The following is a 24,140-nucleotide window of genomic DNA, read 5'->3' as shown; positions in this document are numbered from 1 at the left end:
TGATAAAATTGTCTCTAGGATTGGTTAGGGTTAGGGTTAGGGTTAGGGTTAGGGTTAGGGTTAGCTTTTTTTTGTACATGCTTGATTATTACTGATATTCCTGATCAACTTTCTTGATAAAATTGTCTCTAGGATTGGTTAGGGTTAGGGTTAGGGTTAGGGTTAGGGTTAGCTTTTTTTTGTACATGCTTGATTATTACTGATATTCCTGATCAACTTTCTTGATAAAATTGTCTCTAGGATTGGTTAGGGTTAGGGTTAGGGTTAGGGTTAGGGTTAGGGTTAGCTTTTTTTTGTACATGCTTGATTATTACTGATATTCCTGATCAACTTTCTTGATAAAATTGTCTCTAGGATTGGTTAGGGTTAGGGTTAGGGTTAGGGTTAGGGTTAGGGTTAGCTTTTTTTTGTACATGCTTGATTATTACTGATATTCCTGATCAACTTTCTTGATAAAATTGTCTCTAGGATTGATTAGGGTTAGGGTTAGGGTTAGGGTTAGCTTTTTTTTGTACATGCTTGATTATTACTGATATTCCTGATCAACTTTCTTGATAAAATTGTCTCTAGGATTGGTTAGGGTTAGGGTTAGGGTTAGGGTTAGGGTTAGCTTTTTTTTGTACATGCTTGATTATTACTGATATTCCTGATCAACTTTCTTGATAAAATTGTCTCTAGGATTGATTAGGGTTAGGGTTAGGGTTAGGGTTAGCTTTTTTTTGTACATGCTTGATTATTACTGATATTCCTGATCAACTTTCTTGATAAAATTGTCTCTAGGATTGATTAGGGTTAGGGTTAGGGTTAGGGTTAGCTTTTTTTTGTACATGCTTGATTATTACTGATATTCCTGATCAACTTTCTTGATAAAATTGTCTCTAGGATTGGTTAGGGTTAGGGTTAGGGTTAGGGTTAGCTTTTTTTTGTACATGCTTGATTATTACTGATATTCCTGATCAACTTTCTTGATAAAATTGTCTCTAGGATTGGTTAGGGTTAGGGTTAGGGTTAGGGTTAGCTTTTTTTTGTACATGCTTGATTATTACTGATATTCCTGATCAACTTTCTTGATAAAATTGTCTCTAGGATTGGTTAGGGTTAGGGTTAGGGTTAGCTTTTTTTTGTACATGCTTGATTATTACTGATATTCCTGATCAACTTTCTTGATAAAATTGTCTCTAGGATTGGTTAGGGTTAGGGTTAGGGTTAGGGTTAGCTTTTTTTTGTACATGCTTGATTATTACTGATATTCCTGATCAACTTTCTTGATAAAATTGTCTCTAGGATTGGTTAGGGTTAGGGTTAGGGTTAGCTTTTTTTTGTACATGCTTGATTATTACTGATATTCCTGATCAACTTTCTTGATAAAATTGTCTCTAGGATTGGTTAGGGTTAGGGTTAGGGTTAGCTTTTTTTTGTACATGCTTGATTATTACTGATATTCCTGATCAACTTTCTTGATAAAATTGTCTCTAGGATTGGTTAGGGTTAGGGTTAGGGTTAGGGTTAGCTTTTTTTTGTACATGCTTGATTATTACTGATATTCCTGATCAACTTTCTTGATAAAATTGTCTCTAGGATTGGTTAGGGTTAGGGTTAGGGTTAGGGTTAGGGTTAGGGTTAGCTTTTTTTTGTACATGCTTGATTATTACTGATATTCCTGATCAACTTTCTTGATAAAATTGTCTCTAGGATTGGTTAGGGTTAGGGTTAGGGTTAGGGTTAGCTTTTTTTTGTACATGCTTGATTATTACTGATATTCCTGATCAACTTTCTTGATAAAATTGTCTCTAGGATTGGTTAGGGTTAGGGTTAGGGTTAGGGTTAGCTTTTTTTTGTACATGCTTGATTATTACTGATATTCCTGATCAACTTTCTTGATAAAATTGTCTCTAGGATTGGTTAGGGTTAGGGTTAGGGTTAGGGTTAGGGTTAGGGTTAGCTTTTTTTTGTACATGCTTGATTATTACTGATATTCCTGATCAACTTTCTTGATAAAATTGTCTCTAGGATTGGTTAGGGTTAGGGTTAGGGTTAGGGTTAGGGTTAGGGTTAGCTTTTTTTTGTACATGCTTGATTATTACTGATATTCCTGATCAACTTTCTTGATAAAATTGTCTCTAGGATTGGTTAGGGTTAGGGTTAGGGTTAGGGTTAGGGTTAGGGTTAGCTTTTTTTTGTACATGCTTGATTATTACTGATATTCCTGATCAACTTTCTTGATAAAATTGTCTCTAGGATTGGTTAGGGTTAGGGTTAGGGTTAGGGTTAGGGTTAGCTTTTTTTTGTACATGCTTGATTATTACTGATATTCCTGATCAACTTTCTTGATAAAATTGTCTCTAGGATTGGTTAGGGTTAGGGTTAGGGTTAGGGTTAGGGTTAGGGTTAGCTTTTTTTTGTACATGCTTGATTATTACTGATATTCCTGATCAACTTTCTTGATAAAATTGTCTCTAGGATTGGTTAGGGTTAGGGTTAGGGTTAGGGTTAGCTTTTTTTTGTACATGCTTGATTATTACTGATATTCCTGATCAACTTTCTTGATAAAATTGTCTCTAGGATTGGTTAGGGTTAGGGTTAGGGTTAGGGTTAGGGTTAGCTTTTTTTTGTACATGCTTGATTATTACTGATATTCCTGATCAACTTTCTTGATAAAATTGTCTCTAGGATTGGTTAGGGTTAGGGTTAGGGTTAGGGTTAGGGTTAGCTTTTTTTTGTACATGCTTGATTATTACTGATATTCCTGATCAACTTTCTTGATAAAATTGTCTCTAGGATTGGTTAGGGTTAGGGTTAGGGTTAGGGTTAGGGTTAGGGTTAGCTTTTTTTTGTACATGCTTGATTATTACTGATATTCCTGATCAACTTTCTTGATAAAATTGTCTCTAGGATTGGTTAGGGTTAGGGTTAGGGTTAGGGTTAGGGTTAGGGTTAGCTTTTTTTTGTACATGCTTGATTATTACTGATATTCCTGATCAACTTTCTTGATAAAATTGTCTCTAGGATTGGTTAGGGTTAGGGTTAGGGTTAGGGTTAGGGTTAGGGTTAGCTTTTTTTTGTACATGCTTGATTATTACTGATATTCCTGATCAACTTTCTTGATAAAATTGTCTCTAGGATTGGTTAGGGTTAGGGTTAGGGTTAGGGTTAGGGTTAGGGTTAGCTTTTTTTTGTACATGCTTGATTATTACTGATATTCCTGATCAACTTTCTTGATAAAATTGTCTCTAGGATTGGTTAGGGTTAGGGTTAGGGTTAGGGTTAGGGTTAGGGTTAGCTTTTTTTTGTACATGCTTGATTATTACTGATATTCCTGATCAACTTTCTTGATAAAATTGTCTCTAGGATTGGTTAGGGTTAGGGTTAGGGTTAGGGTTAGGGTTAGGGTTAGCTTTTTTTTGTACATGCTTGATTATTACTGATATTCCTGATCAACTTTCTTGATAAAATTGTCTCTAGGATTGGTTAGGGTTAGGGTTAGGGTTAGGGTTAGGGTTAGGGTTAGCTTTTTTTTGTACATGCTTGATTATTACTGATATTCCTGATCAACTTTCTTGATAAAATTGTCTCTAGGATTGGTTAGGGTTAGGGTTAGGGTTAGGGTTAGCTTTTTTTTGTACATGCTTGATTATTACTGATATTCCTGATCAACTTTCTTGATAAAATTGTCTCTAGGATTGGTTAGGGTTAGGGTTAGGGTTAGGGTTAGGGTTAGCTTTTTTTTGTACATGCTTGATTATTACTGATATTCCTGATCAACTTTCTTGATAAAATTGTCTCTAGGATTGGTTAGGGTTAGGGTTAGGGTTAGGGTTAGCTTTTTTTTGTACATGCTTGATTATTACTGATATTCCTGATCAACTTTCTTGATAAAATTGTCTCTAGGATTGGTTAGGGTTAGGGTTAGGGTTAGGGTTAGGGTTAGCTTTTTTTTGTACATGCTTGATTATTACTGATATTCCTGATCAACTTTCTTGATAAAATTGTCTCTAGGATTGGTTAGGGTTAGGGTTAGGGTTAGGGTTAGGGTTAGCTTTTTTTTGTACATGCTTGATTATTACTGATATTCCTGATCAACTTTCTTGATAAAATTGTCTCTAGGATTGATTAGGGTTAGGGTTAGGGTTAGGGTTAGGGTTAGGGTTAGCTTTTTTTTGTACATGCTTGATTATTACTGATATTCCTGATCAACTTTCTTGATAAAATTGTCTCTAGGATTGGTTAGGGTTAGGGTTAGGGTTAGGGTTAGGGTTAGCTTTTTTTTGTACATGCTTGATTATTACTGATATTCCTGATCAACTTTCTTGATAAAATTGTCTCTAGGATTGGTTAGGGTTAGGGTTAGGGTTAGGGTTAGGGTTAGGGTTAGCTTTTTTTTGTACATGCTTGATTATTACTGATATTCCTGATCAACTTTCTTGATAAAATTGTCTCTAGGATTGATTAGGGTTAGGGTTAGGGTTAGGGTTAGGGTTAGGGTTAGCTTTTTTTTGTACATGCTTGATTATTACTGATATTCCTGATCAACTTTCTTGATAAAATTGTCTCTAGGATTGGTTAGGGTTAGGGTTAGGGTTAGGGTTAGGGTTAGCTTTTTTTTGTACATGCTTGATTATTACTGATATTCCTGATCAACTTTCTTGATAAAATTGTCTCTAGGATTGGTTAGGGTTAGGGTTAGGGTTAGGGTTAGGGTTAGGGTTAGCTTTTTTTTGTACATGCTTGATTATTACTGATATTCCTGATCAACTTTCTTGATAAAATTGTCTCTAGGATTGATTAGGGTTAGGGTTAGGGTTAGGGTTAGGGTTAGGGTTAGCTTTTTTTTGTACATGCTTGATTATTACTGATATTCCTGATCAACTTTCTTGATAAAATTGTCTCTAGGATTGGTTAGGGTTAGGGTTAGGGTTAGGGTTAGGGTTAGCTTTTTTTTGTACATGCTTGATTATTACTGATATTCCTGATCAACTTTCTTGATAAAATTGTCTCTAGGATTGGTTAGGGTTAGGGTTAGGGTTAGGGTTAGGGTTAGGGTTAGCTTTTTTTTGTACATGCTTGATTATTACTGATATTCCTGATCAACTTTCTTGATAAAATTGTCTCTAGGATTGATTAGGGTTAGGGTTAGGGTTAGGGTTAGGGTTAGGGTTAGCTTTTTTTTGTACATGCTTGATTATTACTGATATTCCTGATCAACTTTCTTGATAAAATTGTCTCTAGGATTGGTTAGGGTTAGGGTTAGGGTTAGGGTTAGGGTTAGCTTTTTTTTGTACATGCTTGATTATTACTGATATTCCTGATCAACTTTCTTGATAAAATTGTCTCTAGGATTGATTAGGGTTAGGGTTAGGGTTAGGGTTAGGGTTAGGGTTAGCTTTTTTTTGTACATGCTTGATTATTACTGATATTCCTGATCAACTTTCTTGATAAAATTGTCTCTAGGATTGGTTAGGGTTAGGGTTAGGGTTAGGGTTAGGGTTAGCTTTTTTTTGTACATGCTTGATTATTACTGATATTCCTGATCAACTTTCTTGATAAAATTGTCTCTAGGATTGGTTAGGGTTAGGGTTAGGGTTAGGGTTAGGGTTAGGGTTAGCTTTTTTTTGTACATGCTTGATTATTACTGATATTCCTGATCAACTTTCTTGATAAAATTGTCTCTAGGATTGATTAGGGTTAGGGTTAGGGTTAGGGTTAGGGTTAGGGTTAGCTTTTTTTTGTACATGCTTGATTATTACTGATATTCCTGATCAACTTTCTTGATAAAATTGTCTCTAGGATTGGTTAGGGTTAGGGTTAGGGTTAGGGTTAGGGTTAGCTTTTTTTTGTACATGCTTGATTATTACTGATATTCCTGATCAACTTTCTTGATAAAATTGTCTCTAGGATTGATTAGGGTTAGGGTTAGGGTTAGGGTTAGGGTTAGGGTTAGCTTTTTTTTGTACATGCTTGATTATTACTGATATTCCTGATCAACTTTCTTGATAAAATTGTCTCTAGGATTGGTTAGGGTTAGGGTTAGGGTTAGGGTTAGCTTTTTTTTGTACATGCTTGATTATTACTGATATTCCTGATCAACTTTCTTGATAAAATTGTCTCTAGGATTGGTTAGGGTTAGGGTTAGGGTTAGGGTTAGGGTTAGCTTTTTTTTGTACATGCTTGATTATTACTGATATTCCTGATCAACTTTCTTGATAAAATTGTCTCTAGGATTGGTTAGGGTTAGGGTTAGGGTTAGGGTTAGGGTTAGGGTTAGCTTTTTTTTGTACATGCTTGATTATTACTGATATTCCTGATCAACTTTCTTGATAAAATTGTCTCTAGGATTGGTTAGGGTTAGGGTTAGGGTTAGGGTTAGCTTTTTTTTGTACATGCTTGATTATTACTGATATTCCTGATCAACTTTCTTGATAAAATTGTCTCTAGGATTGGTTAGGGTTAGGGTTAGGGTTAGGGTTAGGGTTAGGGTTAGCTTTTTTTTGTACATGCTTGATTATTACTGATATTCCTGATCAACTTTCTTGATAAAATTGTCTCTAGGATTGGTTAGGGTTAGGGTTAGGGTTAGGGTTAGGGTTAGCTTTTTTTTGTACATGCTTGATTATTACTGATATTCCTGATCAACTTTCTTGATAAAATTGTCTCTAGGATTGGTTAGGGTTAGGGTTAGGGTTAGGGTTAGGGTTAGGGTTAGCTTTTTTTTGTACATGCTTGATTATTACTGATATTCCTGATCAACTTTCTTGATAAAATTGTCTCTAGGATTGGTTAGGGTTAGGGTTAGGGTTAGGGTTAGGGTTAGGGTTAGCTTTTTTTTGTACATGCTTGATTATTACTGATATTCCTGATCAACTTTCTTGATAAAATTGTCTCTAGGATTGGTTAGGGTTAGGGTTAGGGTTAGGGTTAGGGTTAGCTTTTTTTTGTACATGCTTGATTATTACTGATATTCCTGATCAACTTTCTTGATAAAATTGTCTCTAGGATTGGTTAGGGTTAGGGTTAGGGTTAGGGTTAGGGTTAGGGTTAGCTTTTTTTTGTACATGCTTGATTATTACTGATATTCCTGATCAACTTTCTTGATAAAATTGTCTCTAGGATTGGTTAGGGTTAGGGTTAGGGTTAGGGTTAGCTTTTTTTTGTACATGCTTGATTATTACTGATATTCCTGATCAACTTTCTTGATAAAATTGTCTCTAGGATTGGTTAGGGTTAGGGTTAGGGTTAGGGTTAGGGTTAGGGTTAGCTTTTTTTTGTACATGCTTGATTATTACTGATATTCCTGATCAACTTTCTTGATAAAATTGTCTCTAGGATTGATTAGGGTTAGGGTTAGGGTTAGGGTTAGGGTTAGGGTTAGCTTTTTTTTGTACATGCTTGATTATTACTGATATTCCTGATCAACTTTCTTGATAAAATTGTCTCTAGGATTGGTTAGGGTTAGGGTTAGGGTTAGGGTTAGGGTTAGGGTTAGCTTTTTTTTGTACATGCTTGATTATTACTGATATTCCTGATCAACTTTCTTGATAAAATTGTCTCTAGGATTGGTTAGGGTTAGGGTTAGGGTTAGGGTTAGCTTTTTTTTGTACATGCTTGATTATTACTGATATTCCTGATCAACTTTCTTGATAAAATTGTCTCTAGGATTGGTTAGGGTTAGGGTTAGGGTTAGGGTTAGGGTTAGCTTTTTTTTGTACATGCTTGATTATTACTGATATTCCTGATCAACTTTCTTGATAAAATTGTCTCTAGGATTGGTTAGGGTTAGGGTTAGGGTTAGGGTTAGGGTTAGGGTTAGCTTTTTTTTGTACATGCTTGATTATTACTGATATTCCTGATCAACTTTCTTGATAAAATTGTCTCTAGGATTGGTTAGGGTTAGGGTTAGGGTTAGGGTTAGGGTTAGGGTTAGCTTTTTTTTGTACATGCTTGATTATTACTGATATTCCTGATCAACTTTCTTGATAAAATTGTCTCTAGGATTGATTAGGGTTAGGGTTAGGGTTAGGGTTAGGGTTAGGGTTAGCTTTTTTTTGTACATGCTTGATTATTACTGATATTCCTGATCAACTTTCTTGATAAAATTGTCTCTAGGATTGGTTAGGGTTAGGGTTAGGGTTAGGGTTAGGGTTAGCTTTTTTTTGTACATGCTTGATTATTACTGATATTCCTGATCAACTTTCTTGATAAAATTGTCTCTAGGATTGGTTAGGGTTAGGGTTAGGGTTAGGGTTAGGGTTAGGGTTAGCTTTTTTTTGTACATGCTTGATTATTACTGATATTCCTGATCAACTTTCTTGATAAAATTGTCTCTAGGATTGGTTAGGGTTAGGGTTAGGGTTAGGGTTAGGGTTAGCTTTTTTTTGTACATGCTTTCTTATTACTGATATTCCTGATCAACTTTCTTGATAAAATTGTCTCTAGGATTGGTTAGGGTTAGGGTTAGGGTTAGGGTTAGGGTTAGCTTTTTTTTGTACATGCTTGATTATTACTGATATTCCTGATCAACTTTCTTGATAAAATTGTCTCTAGGATTGGTTAGGGTTAGGGTTAGGGTTAGGGTTAGGGTTAGGGTTAGCTTTTTTTTGTACATGCTTGATTATTACTGATATTCCTGATCAACTTTCTTGATAAAATTGTCTCTAGGATTGATTAGGGTTAGGGTTAGGGTTAGGGTTAGGGTTAGGGTTAGCTTTTTTTTGTACATGCTTGATTATTACTGATATTCCTGATCAACTTTCTTGATAAAATTGTCTCTAGGATTGGTTAGGGTTAGGGTTAGGGTTAGGGTTAGGGTTAGGGTTAGCTTTTTTTTGTACATGCTTGATTATTACTGATATTCCTGATCAACTTTCTTGATAAAATTGTCTCTAGGATTGGTTAGGGTTAGGGTTAGGGTTAGGGTTAGGGTTAGCTTTTTTTTGTACATGCTTGATTATTACTGATATTCCTGATCAACTTTCTTGATAAAATTGTCTCTAGGATTGGTTAGGGTTAGGGTTAGGGTTAGGGTTAGGGTTAGCTTTTTTTTGTACATGCTTGATTATTACTGATATTCCTGATCAACTTTCTTGATAAAATTGTCTCTAGGATTGGTTAGGGTTAGGGTTAGGGTTAGGGTTAGGGTTAGCTTTTTTTTGTACATGCTTGATTATTACTGATATTCCTGATCAACTTTCTTGATAAAATTGTCTCTAGGATTGGTTAGGGTTAGGGTTAGGGTTAGGGTTAGGGTTAGCTTTTTTTTGTACATGCTTGATTATTACTGATATTCCTGATCAACTTTCTTGATAAAATTGTCTCTAGGATTGGTTAGGGTTAGGGTTAGGGTTAGGGTTAGGGTTAGGGTTAGCTTTTTTTTGTACATGCTTGATTATTACTGATATTCCTGATCAACTTTCTTGATAAAATTGTCTCTAGGATTGGTTAGGGTTAGGGTTAGGGTTAGGGTTAGGGTTAGCTTTTTTTTGTACATGCTTTCTTATTACTGATATTCCTGATCAACTTTCTTGATAAAATTGTCTCTAGGATTGGTTAGGGTTAGGGTTAGGGTTAGGGTTAGGGTTAGCTTTTTTTTGTACATGCTTGATTATTACTGATATTCCTGATCAACTTTCTTGATAAAATTGTCTCTAGGATTGGTTAGGGTTAGGGTTAGGGTTAGGGTTAGGGTTAGGGTTAGCTTTTTTTTGTACATGCTTGATTATTACTGATATTCCTGATCAACTTTCTTGATAAAATTGTCTCTAGGATTGGTTAGGGTTAGGGTTAGGGTTAGGGTTAGGGTTAGCTTTTTTTTGTACATGCTTGATTATTACTGATATTCCTGATCAACTTTCTTGATAAAATTGTCTCTAGGATTGGTTAGGGTTAGGGTTAGGGTTAGGGTTAGGGTTAGGGTTAGCTTTTTTTTGTACATGCTTGATTATTACTGATATTCCTGATCAACTTTCTTGATAAAATTGTCTCTAGGATTGGTTAGGGTTAGGGTTAGGGTTAGGGTTAGGGTTAGGGTTAGCTTTTTTTTGTACATGCTTGATTATTACTGATATTCCTGATCAACTTTCTTGATAAAATTGTCTCTAGGATTGGTTAGGGTTAGGGTTAGGGTTAGGGTTAGGGTTAGCTTTTTTTTGTACATGCTTGATTATTACTGATATTCCTGATCAACTTTCTTGATAAAATTGTCTCTAGGATTGGTTAGGGTTAGGGTTAGGGTTAGGGTTAGGGTTAGCTTTTTTTTGTACATGCTTGATTATTACTGATATTCCTGATCAACTTTCTTGATAAAATTGTCTCTAGGATTGGTTAGGGTTAGGGTTAGGGTTAGGGTTAGGGTTAGGGTTAGCTTTTTTTTGTACATGCTTGATTATTACTGATATTCCTGATCAACTTTCTTGATAAAATTGTCTCTAGGATTGGTTAGGGTTAGGGTTAGGGTTAGGGTTAGGGTTAGCTTTTTTTTGTACATGCTTTCTTATTACTGATATTCCTGATCAACTTTCTTGATAAAATTGTCTCTAGGATTGGTTAGGGTTAGGGTTAGGGTTAGGGTTAGGGTTAGCTTTTTTTTGTACATGCTTGATTATTACTGATATTCCTGATCAACTTTCTTGATAAAATTGTCTCTAGGATTGGTTAGGGTTAGGGTTAGGGTTAGGGTTAGGGTTAGGGTTAGCTTTTTTTTGTACATGCTTGATTATTACTGATATTCCTGATCAACTTTCTTGATAAAATTGTCTCTAGGATTGATTAGGGTTAGGGTTAGGGTTAGGGTTAGGGTTAGGGTTAGCTTTTTTTTGTACATGCTTGATTATTACTGATATTCCTGATCAACTTTCTTGATAAAATTGTCTCTAGGATTGGTTAGGGTTAGGGTTAGGGTTAGGGTTAGGGTTAGGGTTAGCTTTTTTTTGTACATGCTTGATTATTACTGATATTCCTGATCAACTTTCTTGATAAAATTGTCTCTAGGATTGGTTAGGGTTAGGGTTAGGGTTAGGGTTAGCTTTTTTTTGTACATGCTTGATTATTACTGATATTCCTGATCAACTTTCTTGATAAAATTGTCTCTAGGATTGGTTAGGGTTAGGGTTAGGGTTAGGGTTAGGGTTAGCTTTTTTTTGTACATGCTTGATTATTACTGATATTCCTGATCAACTTTCTTGATAAAATTGTCTCTAGGATTGGTTAGGGTTAGGGTTAGGGTTAGGGTTAGGGTTAGGGTTAGCTTTTTTTTGTACATGCTTGATTATTACTGATATTCCTGATCAACTTTCTTGATAAAATTGTCTCTAGGATTGGTTAGGGTTAGGGTTAGGGTTAGGGTTAGGGTTAGGGTTAGCTTTTTTTTGTACATGCTTGATTATTACTGATATTCCTGATCAACTTTCTTGATAAAATTGTCTCTAGGATTGATTAGGGTTAGGGTTAGGGTTAGGGTTAGGGTTAGGGTTAGCTTTTTTTTGTACATGCTTGATTATTACTGATATTCCTGATCAACTTTCTTGATAAAATTGTCTCTAGGATTGGTTAGGGTTAGGGTTAGGGTTAGGGTTAGGGTTAGGGTTAGCTTTTTTTTGTACATGCTTGATTATTACTGATATTCCTGATCAACTTTCTTGATAAAATTGTCTCTAGGATTGGTTAGGGTTAGGGTTAGGGTTAGGGTTAGCTTTTTTTTGTACATGCTTGATTATTACTGATATTCCTGATCAACTTTCTTGATAAAATTGTCTCTAGGATTGGTTAGGGTTAGGGTTAGGGTTAGGGTTAGGGTTAGCTTTTTTTTGTACATGCTTGATTATTACTGATATTCCTGATCAACTTTCTTGATAAAATTGTCTCTAGGATTGGTTAGGGTTAGGGTTAGGGTTAGGGTTAGGGTTAGGGTTAGCTTTTTTTTGTACATGCTTGATTATTACTGATATTCCTGATCAACTTTCTTGATAAAATTGTCTCTAGGATTGGTTAGGGTTAGGGTTAGGGTTAGGGTTAGCTTTTTTTTGTACATGCTTGATTATTACTGATATTCCTGATCAACTTTCTTGATAAAATTGTCTCTAGGATTGGTTAGGGTTAGGGTTAGGGTTAGGGTTAGGGTTAGGGTTAGCTTTTTTTTGTACATGCTTGATTATTACTGATATTCCTGATCAACTTTCTTGATAAAATTGTCTCTAGGATTGATTAGGGTTAGGGTTAGGGTTAGGGTTAGGGTTAGGGTTAGCTTTTTTTTGTACATGCTTGATTATTACTGATATTCCTGATCAACTTTCTTGATAAAATTGTCTCTAGGATTGGTTAGGGTTAGGGTTAGGGTTAGGGTTAGGGTTAGGGTTAGCTTTTTTTTGTACATGCTTGATTATTACTGATATTCCTGATCAACTTTCTTGATAAAATTGTCTCTAGGATTGGTTAGGGTTAGGGTTAGGGTTAGGGTTAGCTTTTTTTTGTACATGCTTGATTATTACTGATATTCCTGATCAACTTTCTTGATAAAATTGTCTCTAGGATTGGTTAGGGTTAGGGTTAGGGTTAGGGTTAGGGTTAGCTTTTTTTTGTACATGCTTGATTATTACTGATATTCCTGATCAACTTTCTTGATAAAATTGTCTCTAGGATTGGTTAGGGTTAGGGTTAGGGTTAGGGTTAGGGTTAGGGTTAGCTTTTTTTTGTACATGCTTGATTATTACTGATATTCCTGATCAACTTTCTTGATAAAATTGTCTCTAGGATTGGTTAGGGTTAGGGTTAGGGTTAGGGTTAGGGTTAGCTTTTTTTTGTACATGCTTGATTATTACTGATATTCCTGATCAACTTTCTTGATAAAATTGTCTCTAGGATTGGTTAGGGTTAGGGTTAGGGTTAGGGTTAGGGTTAGGGTTAGCTTTTTTTTGTACATGCTTGATTATTACTGATATTCCTGATCAACTTTCTTGATAAAATTGTCTCTAGGATTGGTTAGGGTTAGGGTTAGGGTTAGGGTTAGCTTTTTTTTGTACATGCTTGATTATTACTGATATTCCTGATCAACTTTCTTGATAAAATTGTCTCTAGGATTGGTTAGGGTTAGGGTTAGGGTTAGGGTTAGCTTTTTTTTGTACATGCTTGATTATTACTGATATTCCTGATCAACTTTCTTGATAAAATTGTCTCTAGGATTGGTTAGGGTTAGGGTTAGGGTTAGGGTTAGCTTTTTTTTGTACATGCTTGATTATTACTGATATTCCTGATCAACTTTCTTGATAAAATTGTCTCTAGGATTGGTTAGGGTTAGGGTTAGGGTTAGGGTTAGCTTTTTTTTGTACATGCTTGATTATTACTGATATTCCTGATCAACTTTCTTGATAAAATTGTCTCTAGGATTGGTTAGGGTTAGGGTTAGGGTTAGGGTTAGGGTTAGCTTTTTTTTGTACATGCTTTATTATTACTGATATTCCTGATCAACTTTCTTGATAAAATTGTCTCTAGGATTGGTTAGGGTTAGGGTTAGGGTTAGGGTTAGCTTTTTTTTGTACATGCTTTATTATTACTGATATTCCTGATCAACTTTCTTGATAAAATTGTCTCTAGGATTGGTTAGGGTTAGGGTTAGGGTTAGGGTTAGCTTTTTTTTGTACATGCTTGATTATTACTGATATTCCTGATCAACTTTCTTGATAAAATTGTCTCTAGGATTGGTTAGGGTTAGGGTTAGGGTTAGGGTTAGCTTTTTTTTGTACATGCTTGATTATTACTGATATTCCTGATCAACTTTCTTGATAAAATTGTCTCTAGGATTGGTTAGGGTTAGGGTTAGGGTTAGGGTTAGGGTTAGGGTTAGCTTTTTTTTGTACATGCTTGATTATTACTGATGATCCTGATCAACTTTCTTGATAAAATTGTCTCTAGGATTGGTTAGGGTTAGGGTTAGGGTTAGGGTTAGGGTTAGCTTTTTTTTGTACATGCTTGATTATTACTGATATTCCTGATCAACTTTCTTGATAAAATTGTCTCTAGGATTGGTTAGGGTTAGGGTTAGGGTTAGGGTTAGGGTTAGGGTTAGCTTTTTTTTGTACATGCTTGATTATTACTGATATTCCTGATCAACTTTCTTGATAAAATTGTCTCTAGGATTGGTTAGGGTTAGGGTTAGGGTTAGGGTTAGCTTTTTTTTGTACATGCTTGATTATTACTGATATTCCTGATCAACTTTCTTGATAAAATTGTCTCTAGGATTGGTTAGGGTTAGGGTTAGGGTTAGGGTTAGCTTTTTTTTGTACATGCTTGATTATTACTGATATTCCTGATCAACTTTCTTGATAAAATTGTCTCTAGGATTGGTTAGGGTTAGGGTTAGGGTTAGGGTTAGGGTTAGCTTTTTTTTGTACATGCTTGATTATTACTGATATTCCTGATCAACTTTCTTGATAAAATTGTCTCTAGGATTGGTTAGGGTTAGGGTTAGGGTTAGGGTTAGCTTTTTTTTGTACATGCTTGATTATTACTGATATTCCTGATCAACTTTCTTGATAAAATTGTCTCTAGGATTGGTTAGGGTTAGGGTTAGGGTTAGGGTTAGCTTTTTTTTGTACATGCTTGATTATTACTGATATTCCTGATCAACTTTCTTGATAAAATTGTCTCTAGGATTGGTTAGGGTTAGGGTTAGGGTTAGGGTTAGGGTTAGCTTTTTTTTGTACATGCTTTATTATTACTGATATTCCTGATCAACTTTCTTGATAAAATTGTCTCTAGGATTGGTTAGGGTTAGGGTTAGGGTTAGGGTTAGGGTTAGGGTTAGCTTTTTTTTGTACATGCTTTATTATTACTGATATTCCTGATCAACTTTCTTGATAAAATTGTCTCTAGGATTGGTTAGGGTTAGGGTTAGGGTTAGGGTTAGGGTTAGGGTTAGCTTTTTTTTGTACATGCTTGATTATTACTGATATTCCTGATCAACTTTCTTGATAAAATTGTCTCTAGGATTGGTTAGGGTTAGGGTTAGGGTTAGGGTTAGCTTTTTTTTGTACATGCTTGATTATTACTGATATTCCTGATCAACTTTCTTGATAAAATTGTCTCTAGGATTGGTTAGGGTTAGGGTTAGGGTTAGGGTTAGCTTTTTTTTGTACATGCTTGATTATTACTGATATTCCTGATCAACTTTCTTGATAAAATTGTCTCTAGGATTGGTTAGGGTTAGGGTTAGGGTTAGGGTTAGGGTTAGCTTTTTTTTGTACATGCTTGATTATTACTGATATTCCTGATCAACTTTCTTGATAAAATTGTCTCTAGGATTGGTTAGGGTTAGGGTTAGGGTTAGGGTTAGCTTTTTTTTGTACATGCTTGATTATTACTGATATTCCTGATCAACTTTCTTGATAAAATTGTCTCTAGGATTGGTTAGGGTTAGGGTTAGGGTTAGGGTTAGCTTTTTTTTGTACATGCTTGATTATTACTGATATTCCTGATCAACTTTCTTGATAAAATTGTCTCTAGGATTGGTTAGGGTTAGGGTTAGGGTTAGGGTTAGGGTTAGCTTTTTTTTGTACATGCTTGATTATTACTGATATTCCTGATCAACTTTCTTGATAAAATTGTCTCTAGGATTGGTTAGGGTTAGGGTTAGGGTTAGGGTTAGCTTTTTTTTGTACATGCTTGATTATTACTGATATTCCTGATCAACTTTCTTGATAAAATTGTCTCTAGGATTGGTTAGGGTTAGGGTTAGGGTTAGGGTTAGCTTTTTTTTGTACATGCTTGATTATTACTGATATTCCTGATCAACTTTCTTGATAAAATTGTCTCTAGGATTGGTTAGGGTTAGGGTTAGGGTTAGGGTTAGGGTTAGCTTTTTTTTGTACATGCTTTATTATTACTGATATTCCTGATCAACTTTCTTGATAAAATTGTCTCTAGGATTGGTTAGGGTTAGGGTTAGGGTTAGGGTTAGGGTTAGGGTTAGCTTTTTTTTGTACATGCTTGATTATTACTGATATTCCTGATCAACTTTCTTGATAAAATTGTCTCTAGGATTGGTTAGGGTTAGGGTTAGGGTTAGGGTTAGCTTTTTTTTGTACATGCTTGATTATTACTGATATTCCTGATCAACTTTCTTGATAAAATTGTCTCTAGGATTGGTTAGGGTTAGGGTTAGGGTTAGGGTTAGGGTTAGCTTTTTTTTGTACATGCTTTATTATTACTGATATTCCTGATCAACTTTCTTGATAAAATTGTCTCTAGGATTGGTTAGGGTTAGGGTTAGGGTTAGGGTTAGGGTTAGGGTTAGCTTTTTTTTGTACATGCTTGATTATTACTGATATTCCTGATCAACTTTCTTGATAAAATTGTCTCTAGGATTGGTTAGGGTTAGGGTTAGGGTTAGGGTTAGCTTTTTTTTGTACATGCTTGATTATTACTGATATTCCTGATCAACTTTCTTGATAAAATTGTCTCTAGGATTGGTTAGGGTTAGGGTTAGGGTTAGGGTTAGCTTTTTTTTGTACATGCTTGATTATTACTGATATTCCTGATCAACTTTCTTGATAAAATTGTCTCTAGGATTGGTTAGGGTTAGGGTTAGGGTTAGGGTTAGGGTTAGCTTTTTTTTGTACATGCTTGATTATTACTGATATTCCTGATCAACTTTCTTGATAAAATTGTCTCTAGGATTGGTTAGGGTTAGGGTTAGGGTTAGGGTTAGCTTTTTTTTGTACATGCTTGATTATTACTGATATTCCTGATCAACTTTCTTGATAAAATTGTCTCTAGGATTGGTTAGGGTTAGGGTTAGGGTTAGGGTTAGCTTTTTTTTGTACATGCTTGATTATTACTGATATTCCTGATCAACTTTCTTGATAAAATTGTCTCTAGGATTGGTTAGGGTTAGGGTTAGGGTTAGGGTTAGGGTTAGCTTTTTTTTGTACATGCTTTATTATTACTGATATTCCTGATCAACTTTCTTGATAAAATTGTCTCTAGGATTGGTTAGGGTTAGGGTTAGGGTTAGGGTTAGGGTTAGGGTTAGCTTTTTTTTGTACATGCTTTATTATTACTGATATTCCTGATCAACTTTCTTGATAAAATTGTCTCTAGGATTGGTTAGGGTTAGGGTTAGGGTTAGGGTTAGGGTTAGCTTTTTTTTGTACATGCTTGATTATTACTGATATTCCTGATCAACTTTCTTGATAAAATTGTCTCTAGGATTGATTAGGGTTAGGGTTAGGGTTAGGGTTAGGGTTAGCTTTTTTTTGTACATGCTTTATTATTACTGATATTCCTGATCAACTTTCTTGATAAAATTGTCTCTAGGATTGGTTAGGGTTAGGGTTAGGGTTAGGGTTAGGGTTAGCTTTTTTTTGTACATGCTTTATTATTACTGATATTCCTGATCAACTTTCTTGATAAAATTGTCTCTAGGATTGGTTAGGGTTAGGGTTAGGGTTAGGGTTAGGGTTAGCTTTTTTTTGTACATGCTCTATTATTACTGATATTCCTGATCAACTTTCTTGATAAAATTGTCTCTAGGATTGGTTAGGGTTAGGGTTAGGGTTAGGGTTAGGGTTAGGCTTTTTTTTTCTACATGCTTTATTATTACTGATATTCCTGATCAACTTTCTTGATAAAATTGTCTCTAGGATTGGTTAGGGTTAGGGTTAGGGTTAGGGTTAGGGTTAGGGTTAGCTTTTTTTTGTACATGCTCTATTATTACTGATATTCCTGATCAACTTTCTTGATAAAATTGTCTCTAGGATTGGTTAGGGTTAGGGTTAGGGTTAGGGTTAGGGTTAGCTTTTTTTTGTACATGCTCTATTATTACTGATATTCCTGATCAACTTTCTTGATAAAATTGTCTCTAGGATTGATTAGGGTTAGGGTTAGGGTTAGGGTTAGGGTTAGCTTTTTTTTGTACATGCTCTATTATTACTGATATTCCTGATCAACTTTCTTGATAAAATTGTCTCTAGGATTGGTTAGGGTTAGGGTTAGGGTTAGGGTTAGGGTTAGCTTTTTTTTGTACATGCTCTATTATTACTGATATTTCTGATCAACTTTCTTGATAAAATTGTCTCTAGGATTGGTTAGGGTTAGGGTTAGGGTTAGGGTTAGGGTTAGGGTTAGGGTTAGCGTTAGCTTTTTTTTGTACATGCTCTATTATTACTGATATTCCTGATCAACTTTCTTGATAAAATTGTCTCTAGGATTGGTTAGGGTTAGGGTTAGGGTTAGGGTTAGGGTTAGGGTTAGGGTTAGGGTTAGCTTTTTTTTGTACATGCTCTATTATTACTGATATTCCTGATCAACTTTCTTGATAAAATTGTCTCTAGGATTGGTTAGGGTTAGGGTTAGGGTTAGGGTTAGGGTTAGCTTTTTTTTTGTACATGCTCTATTATTACTGATATTCCTGATCAACTTTCTTGATAAAATTGTCTCTAGGATTGATTAGGGTTAGGGTTAGGGTTAGGGTTAGGGTTAGCTTTTTTTTGTACATGCTCTATTATTACTGATATTCCTGATCAACTTTCTTGATAAAATTGTCTCTAGGATTGGTTAGGGTTAGGGTTAGGGTTAGGGTTAGTTAGCTTTTTTTTGTACATGCTCTATTATTACTGATATTTCTGATCAACTTTCTTGATAAAATTGTCTCTAGGATTGGTTAGGGTTAGGGTTAGGGTTAGGGTTAGGGTTAGGGTTAGGGTTAGCGTTAGCTTTTTTTTGTACATGCTCTATTATTACTGATATTCCTGATCAACTTTCTTGATAAAATTGTCTCTAGGATTGGTTAGGGTTAGGGTTAGGGTTAGGGTTAGGGTTAGGGTTAGGGTTAGGGTTAGCTTTTTTTTGTACATGCTCTATTATTACTGATATTCCTGATCAACTTTCTTGATAAAATTGTCTCTAGGATTGGTTAGGGTTAGGGTTAGGGTTAGGGTTAGGGTTAGCTTTTTTTTGTACATGCTCTATTATTACTGATATTCCTGATCAACTTTCTTGATAAAATTGTCTCTAGGATTGGTTAGGGTTAGGGTTAGGGTTAGGGTTAGGGTTAGCTTTTTTTTGTACATGCTTTATTATTACTGATATTCCTGATCAACTTTCTTGATAAAATTGTCTCTAGGATTGGTTAGGGTTAGGGTTAGGGTTAGGGTTAGGGTTAGCTTTTTTTTGTACATGCTCTATTATTACTGATATTCCTGATCAACTTTCTTGATAAAATTGTCTCTAGGATTGGTTAGGGTTAGGGTTAGGGTTAGGGTTAGGGTTAGGGTTAGGGTTAGGGTTAGCTTTTTTTTGTACATGCTCTATTATTACTGATATTCCTGATCAACTTTCTTGATAAAATTGTCTCTAGGATTGGTTAGGGTTAGGGTTAGGGTTAGGGTTAGGGTTAGGGTTAGGGTTAGGGTTAGCTTTTTTTTGTACATGCTCTATTATTACTGATATTCCTGATCAACTTTCTTGATAAAATTGTCTCTAGGATTGGTTAGGGTTAGGGTTAGGGTTAGGGTTAGGGTTAGCTTTTTTTTGTACATGCTCTATTATTACTGATATTCCTGATCAACTTTCTTGATAAAATTGTCTCTAGGATTGGTTAGGGTTAGGGTTAGGGTTAGGGTTAGGGTTAGCTTTTTTTTGTACATGCTCTATTATTACTGATATTCCTGATCAACTTTCTTGATAAAATTGTCTCTAGGATTGGTTAGGGTTAGGGTTAGGGTTAGGGTTAGGGTTAGCTTTTTTTTGTACATGTTTTATTATTACTGATATTCCTGATCAACTTTCTTGATAAAATTGTCTCTAGGATTGGTTAGGGTTAGGGTTAGGGTTAGGGTTAGGGTTAGCTTTTTTTTGTACATGCTCTATTATTACTGATATTCCTGATCAACTTTCTTGATAAAATTGTCTCTAGGATTGGTTAGGGTTAGGGTTAGGGTTAGGGTTAGGGTTAGGGTTAGGGTTAGGGTTAGCTTTTTTTTGTACATGCTCTATTATTACTGATATTCCTGATCAACTTTCTTGATAAAATTGTCTCTAGGATTGGTTAGGGTTAGGGTTAGGGTTAGGGTTAGGGTTAGCTTTTTTTTGTACATGCTCTATTATTACTGATATTCCTGATCAACTTTCTTGATAAAATTGTCTCTAGGATTGGTTAGGGTTAGGGTTAGGGTTAGGGTTAGGGTTAGCTTTTTTTTGTACATGCTCTATTATTACTGATATTCCTGATCAACTTTCTTGATAAAATTGTCTCTAGGATTGGTTAGGGTTAGGGTTAGGGTTAGGGTTAGGGTTAGCTTTTTTTTGTACATGCTCTATTATTACTGATATTCCTGATCAACTTTCTTGATAAAATTGTCTCTAGGATTGGTTAGGGTTAGGGTTAGGGTTAGGGTTAGGGTTAGCTTTTTTTTGTACATGCTTTATTATTACTGATATTCCTGATCAACTTTCTTGATAAAATTGTCTCTAGGATTGGTTAGGGTTAGGGTTAGGGTTAGGGTTAGGGTTAGGGTTAGGGTTAGCTTTTTTTTGTACATGCTCTATTATTACTGATATTCCTGATCAACTTTCTTGATAAAATTGTCTCTAGGATTGGTTAGGGTTAGGGTTAGGGTTAGGGTTAGGGTTAGGGTTAGGGTTAGCTTTTTTTTGTACATGCTCTATTATTACTGATATTCCTGATCAACTTTCTTGATAAAATTGTCTCTAGGATTGGTTAGGGTTAGGGTTAGGGTTAGGGTTAGGGTTAGGGTTAGGGTTAGGGTTAGCTTTTTTTTGTACATGCTCTATTATTACTGATATTCCTGATCAACTTTCTTGATAAAATTGTCTCTAGGATTGGTTAGGGTTAGGGTTAGGGTTAGGGTTAGGGTTAGCTTTTTTTTGTACATGCTCTATTATTACTGATATTCCTGATCAACTTTCTTGATAAAATTGTCTCTAGGATTGGTTAGGGTTAGGGTTAGGGTTAGGGTTAGGGTTAGCTTTTTTTTGTACATGCTCTATTATTACTGATATTCCTGATCAACTTTCTTGATAAAATTGTCTCTAGGATTGGTTAGGGTTAGGGTTAGGGTTAGGGTTAGGGTTAGGGTTAGGGTTAGGGTTAGCTTTTTTTTGTACATGCTCTATTATTACTGATATTCCTGATCAACTTTCTTGATAAAATTGTCTCTAGGATTGGTTAGGGTTAGGGTTAGGGTTAGGGTTAGGGTTAGCTTTTTTTTGTACATGCTCTATTATTACTGATATTCCTGATCAACTTTCTTGATAAAATTGTCTCTAGGATTGGTTAGGGTTAGGGTTAGGGTTAGGGTTAGGGTTAGCTTTTTTTTGTACATGCTCTATTATTACTGATATTCCTGATCAACTTTCTTGATAAAATTGTCTCTAGGATTGGTTAGGGTTAGGGTTAGGGTTAGGGTTAGGGTTAGCTTTTTTTTGTACATGCTCTATTATTACTGATATTCCTGATCAACTTTCTTGATAAAATTGTCTCTAGGATTGGTTAGGGTTAGGGTTAGGGTTAGGGTTAGGGTTAGGGTTAGGGTTAGGGTTAGCTTTTTTTTGTACATGCTCTATTATTACTGATATTCCTGATCAACTTTCTTGATAAAATTGTCTCTAGGATTGGTTAGGGTTAGGGTTAGGGTTAGGGTTAGGGTTAGGGTTAGGGTTAGGGTTAGCTTTTTTTTGTACATGCTCTATTATTACTGATATTCCTGATCAACTTTCTTGATAAAATTGTCTCTAGGATTGGTTAGGGTTAGGGTTAGGGTTAGGGTTAGGGTTAGCTTTTTTTTGTACATGCTCTATTATTACTGATATTCCTGATCAACTTTCTTGATAAAATTGTCTCTAGGATTGGTTAGGGTTAGGGTTAGGGTTAGGGTTAGGGTTAGGGTTAGGGTTAGGGTTAGCTTTTTTTTGTACATGCTCTATTATTACTGATATTCCTGATCAACTTTCTTGATAAAATTGTCTCTAGGATTGGTTAGGGTTAGGGTTAGGGTTAGGGTTAGGGTTAGCTTTTTTTTGTACATGCTCTATTATTACTGATATTCCTGATCAACTTTCTTGATAAAATTGTCTCTAGGATTGGTTAGGGTTAGGGTTAGGGTTAGGGTTAGGGTTAGCTTTTTTTTGTACATGCTCTATTATTACTGATATTCCTGATCAACTTTCTTGATAAAATTGTCTCTAGGATTGGTTAGGGGTTAGGGTTAGGGTTAGGGTTAGCTTTTTTTTGTACATGCTCTATTATTACTGATATTCCTGATCAACTTTCTTGATAAAATTGTCTCTAGGATTGGATTAGGGTTAGGGTTAGGGTTAGGGTTAGGGTTAGCTTTTTTTTGTACATGCTCTATTATTACTGATATTCCTGATCAACTTTCTTGATAAAATTGTCTCTAGGATTGGTTAGGGTTAGGGTTAGGGTTAGGGTTAGGGTTAGGGTTAGGGTTAGGGTTAGCTTTTTTTTGTACATGCTCTATTATTACTGATATTCCTGATCAACTTTCTTGATAAAATTGTCTCTAGGATTGGTTAGGGTTAGGGTTAGGGTTAGGGTTAGGGTTAGCTTTTTTTTGTACATGCTCTATTATTACTGATATTCCTGATCAACTTTCTTGATAAAATTGTCTCTAGGATTGGTTAGGGTTAGGGTTAGGGTTAGGGTTAGGGTTAGGGTTAGGGTTAGCTTTTTTTTGTACATGCTCTATTATTACTGATATTCCTGATCAACTTTCTTGATAAAATTGTCTCTAGGATTGGTTAGGGTTAGGGTTAGGGTTAGGGTTAGGGTTAGCTTTTTTTTGTACATGCTCTATTATTACTGATATTCCTGATCAACTTTCTTGATAAAATTGTCTCTAGGATTGGTTAGGGTTAGGGTTAGGGTTAGGGTTAGGGTTAGGGTTAGGGTTAGGGTTAGCTTTTTTTTGTACATGCTCTATTATTACTGATATTCCTGATCAACTTTCTTGATAAAATTGTCTCTAGGATTGGTTAGGGTTAGGGTTAGGGTTAGGGTTAGGGTTAGCTTTTTTTTGTACATGCTCTATTATTACTGATATTCCTGATCAACTTTCTTGATAAAATTGTCTCTAGGATTGGTTAGGGTTAGGGTTAGGGTTAGGGTTAGGGTTAGCTTTTTTTTGTACATGCTCTATTATTACTGATATTCCTGATCAACTTTCTTGATAAAATTGTCTCTAGGATTGGTTAGGGTTAGGGTTAGGGTTAGGGTTAGGGTTAGCTTTTTTTTGTACATGCTTTATTATTACTGATATTCCTGATCAACTTTCTTGATAAAATTGTCTCTAGGATTGGTTAGGGTTAGGGTTAGGGTTAGGGTTAGGGTTAGCTTTTTTTTGTACATGCTCTATTATTACTGATATTCCTGATCAACTTTCTTGATAAAATTGTCTCTAGGATTGGTTAGGGTTAGGGTTAGGGTTAGGGTTAGGGTTAGGGTTAGCTTTTTTTTGTACATGCTCTATTATTACTGATATTCCTGATCAACTTTCTTGATAAAATTGTCTCTAGGATTGGTTAGGGTTAGGGTTAGGGTTAGGGTTAGGGTTAGCTTTTTTTTGTACATGCTCTATTATTACTGATATTCCTGATCAACTTTCTTGATAAAATTGTCTCTAGGATTGGTTAGGGTTAGGGTTAGGGTTAGGGTTAGGGTTAGCTTTTTTTTGTACATGCTCTATTATTACTGATATTCCTGATCAACTTTCTTGATAAAATTGTCTCTAGGATTGGTTAGGGTTAGGGTTAGGGTTAGGGTTAGGGTTAGGGTTAGGGTTAGGGTTAGCTTTTTTTTGTACATGCTCTATTATTACTGATATTCCTGATCAACTTTCTTGATAAAATTGTCTCTAGGATTGGTTAGGGTTAGGGTTAGGGTCAGGGTTAGGGTTAGCTTTTTTTTGTACATGCTCTATTATTACTGATATTCCTGATCAACTTTCTTGATAAAATTGTCTCTAGGATTGGTTAGGGTTAGGGTTAGGCTTAGGGTTAGGGTTAGCTTTTTTTTGTACATGCTCTATTATTACTGATATTCCTGATCAACTTTCTTGATAAAATTGTCTCTAGGATTGGTTAGGGTTAGGGTTAGGGTTAGGGTTAGGGTTAGCTTTTTT

Source organism: Euprymna scolopes, chromosome 46 (genome assembly GCF_053919585.1).
Source record: "Euprymna scolopes isolate OS-2025 chromosome 46, ASM5391958v1, whole genome shotgun sequence".
Lineage (NCBI taxonomy): Eukaryota > Metazoa > Mollusca > Cephalopoda > Sepiida > Sepiolidae > Euprymna > Euprymna scolopes.
Note: the sequence above shows the minus strand (reverse complement) of the source record.